The 8,490-nt window shown below is 33.1% G+C and overlaps 1 long non-coding RNA gene across 1 annotated transcript; it reads left to right on the top strand.

The window, feature by feature from the left end:
- The first annotated feature begins 6,178 nt into the window (after positions 1-6,178).
- LOC126970687 (uncharacterized) lies at positions 6,179-8,252 on the top strand. The gene is made up of 2 exons (XR_007730684.1): positions 6,179-6,319; positions 7,958-8,252. It is a non-coding gene; the product is annotated as an uncharacterized LOC126970687 (long non-coding RNA).
- Positions 8,253-8,490: the final 238 nt, after the last annotated feature.

The following is an 8,490-nucleotide window of genomic DNA, read 5'->3' as shown; positions in this document are numbered from 1 at the left end:
GCATCCTGTGCAAAGGAGCCTCCCACTGGTTTTGAGTTCTTCCATTAAATGTTACGAGTAATGAACTGAAATTGGAAAAACAATTACAATTAGAGCCTAAGCAATACTGGCAGAGTAACCAACAGACAGAATAGCCAATATTCATTTCACGAAACTAGCCATAAAAAAAGGCATAAAAGGCATTTATCTTCTCAAAATTGTTTCCTTTACAATTATTTTTGATGTTATTTCTAATACAACTACCGCTTCGGAAACAAATGACGCTCTGAGAGAAAAGAAGCGGCGCAAGAAACTCTCCCAGCATTCTTTTTTGCGCTCTTTTTAATAAAATATACAATATTGCATTGTTGCTACTATAAAATAATCATAATATAGTCACAGGCTGTCCGATAACTTAGATATTCATCTGTAGAGTAGTAGGATTGACGACAGAGCCATTTATTAATTTAAATTTATTTATAGATAACGCCTGAACAGTGGTGGGACTTTATTATAAAAGTGTATAAATTTACCCCTAAAGCTATTTGTATTTTATGAAGCCTACTAGAATAAGCTACAAGCAATTCCTTATTTCTAGTGTTATAATAATGAAAATCATCAATTATTAAGAGGAAAAAAGTGACGATTTTTGTGAACGTATATTAAATTTTCATAAATGTGCTGACAATGAACAGCTCTCTTTTGCAGGGCAAATTAGTATTTGTAGTAATTATGGAGAGCTCATTTGCACTGTATTTTTTTGAACAAAGATCTTTTGCATTTTCCATTTAAATAATTTTATTATCATTTTCCGTTTGTATATAACTTTTATATTATGTTACTTGCTGCTACGGAACCCTTCACGGACGAGTCCGACTCGCACTTGGGAACCCCCAAAATGTATTTTTAATTTTGTGGGAAAATGTTAATGCGGTTCACAGAATACATCTACTTACCAAGTTTCTACTTTATAGTTCTTATATTTTTGGAAAAAAAGTGGCTGTGACATACATTGACAGACAGACGGACATGACGAATCTATAAGGGTTAAATTTATTGCCATTCGGCTACGAAACCCTAAAAAGTACCAAGGTTACTGGCTAATGTGTTAATGTATTCTAGTGATTATATTCGAGTGACTGCATTGTAGCTTGTAATGTTTTACAAGCTACAATGCAGTCAATATGAAAAGATAAATCAATTCTACTTTTGTAGAATTGATTTTGACATTTGACATTTGACATTTTGACATTCTAGCGTATATGACTTCAATTTACTTTTAAATAATTACTAGCAATGCCCCGCGGTTTCACTCGCGTAGATACCGATCTCGTGGTAGTGGAAAGTCAATTAAGTCGGACTTTATTTATTTTTGATTAAAATAATTATTAAATTTCACTTAATTTTTATTTTATTATTGCTTTATTTTATTTCGATTGACATTTTAAAATTCTTTACATTGTTTGAACGGAATTACCGATTTTAATAATTTAATAAGTATTTCACATGTATTAAAACGGTCTTTAATAAAATATAGTTTAATGAAATAAGAATCATAACAGATGTATGAATAATATGGTATGATTATTGTCGGCACTTTTATCAACTTTTAAAATGTAAAAAAGTAATTATGGTGGCATAACTACAATAGTTGGACATATAGTATTCACGTTCAGATATTGATATGTTCTATAATACTTACTCATTATTTATTATCGTCAATTGTTTCCGCAGCGTACGCGATGACAGATTTTTAATGACATATTTTTTCACACCTTTTTATATTATTGAATTTTTACTAGGCATCACTTATTTTTTGGAGTCGGTGTCCTTCCGCCGCGACCCGCTCTCGCCTCTCGCCTCCTCACGACTCAAGCACATCTCACCTATATATATATCGGTGAGATGGGTAGGTACTTTTATATATATATATATATATATATATATATATATATATAATAAAAATATATATATTTATACCAATAATATTAAAAAAAACATACCGGCGAATTGAAAACCTCCTTTTTTATGGAATAGGAGGACAATCGAGCGTACGGGACGCCTGGTGTTAAGTGATCACCGCGGCCCACATTCTCTTGCAACACCAGAGGAATCACAAGAGCGTGGCCTCTAAGGAAGGTGTACGCGCTTTTTTTGAAGGTATATATATCGTCCCGGAAACACCGCACAAGGAAGCTCATTCCTCAGCTTTCCGACAAGACACCGATTCCAAAAATAACAATAATCGTAACTAGAATTAGATCAATTAATTAGATTCTATTGTTTGATCTATTGTTTTGGAATAGTGTTTTGAAGTCGGGTGTTTTTTTGTTAATTTTTTTTCTGGAAATCTAATATATTCTATGTAGCACAGTGAAGATGCAGCTGTCTAATGCTGAAAGAATTTTCGAAATCGGTCGAGTAGATTTTGTGTGAAAACAGTACAAACATACATACAAAAACACAAATGTTTCCTCTTTATAATATTAATACAGTTTATAGTCAGTGTATGTGGACCTTGAATAAATAAATGTTATAAATAAAACATTTCGGTTAATAATGTTTTACTTGCTTGAAACTCTTCAGTATTTATTTTCTTCACACTTAAGGCATCCACCGTTTTCCTTTTCCTCAAACGGACAAATCTTTTGGAAAAGTACAACATAGTAAAGGTAACAAGAAGATAATATCTTGTTAAATGAAAGGTCTGTTGTCTGTACTTAATCAAACTCAAAAAAATCGTTTTAAAATAAGAATAATCGAAATTTTATTTATAAGATACTATTTATAGCCGACCTGACGAGCTGTATAGCCGAGTGTTTAGCGATCCTTCCTACTAAGCTAGAGGTCCCGGGTTCGAATCCCGTTACGTGCAATTATTTATAAGATACTATTTATAGCCAACCTGACGAGCTGTATAGCCGAGTGGTTAGCAATCCTTCCTACTAAGCTAGAGGTCCCGGGTTCGAATCCCGTTACGTGCAATTATTTATAAGATACTATTTATAGCCAACCTGACGAGCTGTATAGCCGAGTGGTTAGCAATCCTTCCTACTAAGCTAGAGGTCCCGGGTTCGAATCCCGGTACGTGCAAGCACAGAAGGGTCGAAAATACTTGGTACAAATGGTAATAAATTTCCACTTATTTTTGCTGGCGATTTCAACATCAACTTCGCTGATAAAAAGTCTTATAAGATACTATTTATAGCCGACCTGACGAGCTGTATAGCCGAGTGGTTAGCGATCCTTCCTACTAAGCTAGAGGTCCCGGGTTCGAACCCCGGTACGTGCAAGCACAGAAGGGTCGAAAATACTTGGTACAAATGGTAATAAATTTCCACTTATTTTGGCTGGCGATTTCAACATCAACTTCGCTGATAAAAAATCAGAGCGGTTGACAACTTTTCTTTCGAAAATATTGAATTTGAAAATGAATAATGATCCACAAGAATCCACAACAAAATATGGGACCACCATTGAGGCGGTATTTTCCAGATATTTAGAAGAGTTCAAGTCTGAAACTTATGTTTCTTATTTCAGTTACCATAAACCTATAGTATCAATGATAAATATTCCTGAATAACCTACATGTATTATAAGATAATAAAAATATTTTGAACAATATTAACTCCTTATTTATTTAATAAAAGAAAAAAAATTGTTTTCTTATCGGTCACCACAAAACAAAGGAAAACAAATACTGCATAAATTAAATAAATAAATAATTATAGTTGCATAATTGCGTAAGCAATAGCTTTACCACGGCAGTCCCCGAAAGCCACACGTCTTTTTTTTTTAAAATAAAATGCATGTAGCAGATGTTACTGAATTGGATAAATTAAAATGAGAAGCAATATCTATGAAAACGTTTAGAAAACTATTAGATTATTGCAATAAATACAGTAACAAAATAGTTTACAATTGCAATTTATTTGGTCGAATCAGTTAGACATTCCCACTCACTCGAAGTCGAAATACTTCAATATGAATTGTTTATTTTGCACACACAGAGTGAATAAAACGTTTAAGTTCTGTCGGCGTGAACACATTTCCGGTACATCACGTCCTGATCGCACTACAAAATGATAATCCATCGAATCTGTTCTATATCATGGCATTACATAAACATAGCTGTCTTCAGAATGCTTTCATCAAATAAACAGTAGCAAATGCTAAAATATATCGGTACATAAATAAGTCATACTTAATATATTTCTGTATTCGCATTAATAATAACACATATAACTATTGGTGAAGTGATTACGTCATCTGGGAGCGTAAACTGTATGTAACGTAACGCGTTACGGCACCAGTTTGTCTTGCTTCCCTCTCTCACACGCATACGGCAGCCGTAGGCAGGCTCCTCCTATCTCACTCTAACCAATTGTTACTTTTATAACATTATATTATAATGATATTAATAATATGCATACACAATATGCTATTCAAGAATTGAAGCTATTTATTTTATATTTTCTTAATAAATAACCTTTCCTTACATTTTCATATTAAGATACATAAAATTTAAGTATTAACCTAAGCTTTTCTCAAGTTAAGCAATTTCAATATTTTTTTTCCAAGTATATTCCTTCACTACGTACACACTTTTGCATTCTTTGGAACTATTATTTAAAACAGTTCTCTTTCTAAGTATTTCTGAAAGACGTATTGAATAGCCACTTGCACTTTACCGCCTCTTCCTTGCAGGCATGTAAGTCGTATACCACTCAGCTTATCATTAAGTTTCTGAAAAAAAAATTACAAGGTACAAGTTTCAGACTCTGTGGTGGATACGTCATCAGTTCTTTATTTGTCGTCACCTTAGCGGGATAAGAGGATACGATTACCTACTGAATTATGGGCAATGGTGATCACATAATTGAGCCCTATTAGTACTAAAAAAATATGAATTATGTAAAAATATGTATGAGAAATACCCAAACCTTGAGGTTAAAAATCGACGCATTGCCTAGATACATATTATAGTTACGTATGTACATTTATTGATCGATACCTTTTTTTGGTTAATAATGCCGTTAATAAAGCTTCGTACCACTGTAATCAGCATTTTTTTTATATAATGATATAACCTATATAAGTTTCGAATTTAACTAGATCATTGCTTCTTGTTTAAATTTATATTATGTGTAAAAAATACAAAATGGACTGCAATAAATCTTGAAATTAAAATGAGAACTTTTTTCTCACAATATTTGACTTTACAAATTCCATTAAGATTATTGTCGATTCTTCCTAAATTGATCTGTATAACACATGTAAAAATACAGCACGTAGATATTCAGCGAAAAAGTATAACGCCTTTCATAAAACTCTCAGCATATTTTTTGTGGCTTATTCTTGCAAACTGTATAGATCCTCACATACATGTTTTGTCAATCTTATTTTTCCATTCGTTTGTGTCCAAATATTTAAATACGACCTTAATTTAATATGCGAGAAGACAGTTTTGAGATTTTGAAGAAGAAGACATTTTGATTTAGAAAATTTAAAGAGTGGCAATGAGTTTCTTTTATTTATATAGTTTTCATATACAGAACAATAGCAATAAGAGGCACAACGGTGCCTATTTACGCCGTGAAGCAATAATGTGTAAACATGACTGTGTTTCGGTCTGAAGGGTGCCGTAGCTAGTGAAATTACTGGGCAAATGAGACTTAACATCTTACGTCTCATGGTGACGAGCGCAATTGTAGTGCCGCTCAGAATTATGGGTTTTTCAACATTACTGAGCGCACTGCATTGTAATGGGCAGAGTGTATCAATTAACTGAGCTGAACGTCCTGCTCGTGTCGTCCCTAATTTTCATAAAAAACAAAATATCAATGCGCCTGGGACTAACAATGTAACAGTAAGACACAATTTTGAATACAAAAAAAGTAATTTGGACGAAAATCTTAATTTGAACACTCACGAGTTGAGGAAACCTGTGCCAGATGGTCACGCTCTTTCATATCAATTAATATTAACAGTACTAAAAACTAGGGATCACAAATTAAGTCTATAAAATATAATGTATGTTGTTGTTGAATCTAGAATCACATTCATCTCGTCATATTATTATTATGAGACAATAGTGTGTGCCCAATTAGTTAGCGCAAATTCAAGCGGTGTTTTATATTTTCAGCTACATTAAAACTCTCTGTGGTTATTATATTCTCTACGTTTACGTCAAACTAATTAGAAATATAAGTGTCATAATTTGTGCATGTACTTTTATTGGATAACGTAATAAAATTTCGTGGATAGATATTTAATAAGCTATTTACAAAATTGTTTCTAAGTGATGCCATGATGCCGCTTTCAGCAAATTTTAGACGTGGTTAGTATAAAACACCATTAAATGACTTTAAATTCCGACAGTAAAGATGTTCTGTTGGCCTTAGTAGCCCGTAGAATTTGGTGGTAAAAAATATTGATACTATTCTTATTACAAGGTAATGCACCGTCTTCAAGAAAAAAACGAATAAAAATTCAAACAATTCACTAGAGCGCCCTCATGGCGCCGGGAGGCTAAAAAAGTTTGTAAATAATTGTCAATTTATAAATGAAAAAACAGTAATGAAATGAAATGATTTATTTGTATGAATCGTGGTAACATAGTTGTTAACAATTGATAGGTGTACAGCACAATTCGACAATATATCGGCATCAATATTGGAAATTTCATATTTATACGTCATTAATACACATTACTTCACTTTAATTCAATAATATAAAATAATATAAAATAAACATAATTTTATTTTTTATGCACTATTGTTTTAGGCATCTTTCTAATATTCTTTGGAAGGTGGTTATAGACCTTAATACATATACAGTAAAATGAAACGTAAAAAATAGTCTGGGGTAGACTAGACGGCTTCATGAATTATAATTATTATACTAAAAAGGCCACAAACTTCACAACCCAGAGTTGTGAAGCCAGTAAAAAAAAATATTTTTCTTATAGTTCCTATATTGTTTATTCGGTTTTCCTTTAATGCAAAGAGAATATAAACACTACGTTCGCTAAAATGTATATACTTTATTCCATTACTATCGTAGTTGCATGAATGTACCTGTGTTCTGTGTTTTTTTTTGTTATTTTCTTGAAACTGTGCATTACTTTGTAGTAAGATTAGTAGCATTATAATCCTGGACTAAAGCTCTATCAATTTTTTTTTATCTCATAATTTCTACTACGAAATACTAAGTTTAACCAATTTGTAAAATAATTAGGTTTGTGATATAGCCCCAAAAGCAAATCATGCTCTGGAAGATAAGGCGATATTGACCTCAATAAAACTAGATGTTATCAATGAAGCATATTTGACGCCAGTCCACTAGCAAGCAATCATGCAGTTTGACTCTTGCGGAAACATTTAAAGCTTTATTACCCTCTTTTTACACTGTGAACGAAATAATACAAAAAAAACGATTTTAATCGTTTAATCTAATAAAGCATAATAGGTTTTCGAATTAATTAATTAATCCTGCCGCCGAATTCCACCTTCGCACGACACACCACAAGTTAGGATTTCATCCCCACCATCTGGATGTGTGGCGGTCCTCTACAGTGCGGTTTTCAAGGAGCTTTCTCCCTCGTACTACAAAGCTATGGAATGAGCTTCCTTGTGCGGTGTTTCCGGGACAATACGACATGGGTACCTTTAAAAAGCGCGTACACCTTCCTTAAAGGCCGGCAACGCTCTTGTGATTCCTCTGGTGTTGCAAGAGAATGTGGGCGGCGGTGATCACTTAACACCAGGTGACCCGTACGCTCGTTCGTCCTACTATTCCATAAAAAAAAGGTACATATTCTTCTACGTATTGCTAACTGGTTATATGTAAATAAATATTCCGGGAAATCCACAATATTCTTGGATTTGTTTACAGCTAGGTTCTATTTCTTGTAAAAATGGAAAATCAAGATAGGAACAGCGGCTTAGGTTTCCTGACATTATTTTTTTTGTTTAAGAAATGCTATCAGCAATAAAGAATGCAAAGAAAAATAAAGAAAGAAAAGAATCTGACGAACGCACTGAGGAGGAACAGTTAAATAGTAACAATGGAAGTGTATTCAGAAATCCTTCGATACTCTCGAAAACAATTAACTCAACGCAACCACTCAAAATAGATGAACGACAGTCCAATACAAAAGAATTCACAGAGGCAGAAACATCGAAGAAATAGAATAATTTTCGTATTGTAAATTGAAAAAGTTTGTCATTAAAACAAATAAACAATCTTACTGCTCGTTTTTAAAGGCGGAATATAGGTTTTTATTTGATATTTACGTCCGAAAAGAGTCCGATTCGTATCCGTGAAAATACGATCCGAAGTAGTCGTAGAACTGTTTCTATTGTAGTTTACGCACTAGACCCGGCTTCAATCATTCGATTTCATTCCGTTAACAGTATAAATAGTCCTACGACTACTTCGGACCGTGTTTTTACGGATACGGATCGGACGTAGTGCGAAAGAGCCCATATGCATTTATTTTCTCAAAAT

Source organism: Leptidea sinapis, chromosome 21 (genome assembly GCF_905404315.1).
Source record: "Leptidea sinapis chromosome 21, ilLepSina1.1, whole genome shotgun sequence".
NCBI lineage: Eukaryota > Metazoa > Arthropoda > Insecta > Lepidoptera > Pieridae > Leptidea > Leptidea sinapis.
This window is presented reverse-complemented; position numbering and strand designations above follow the sequence as displayed.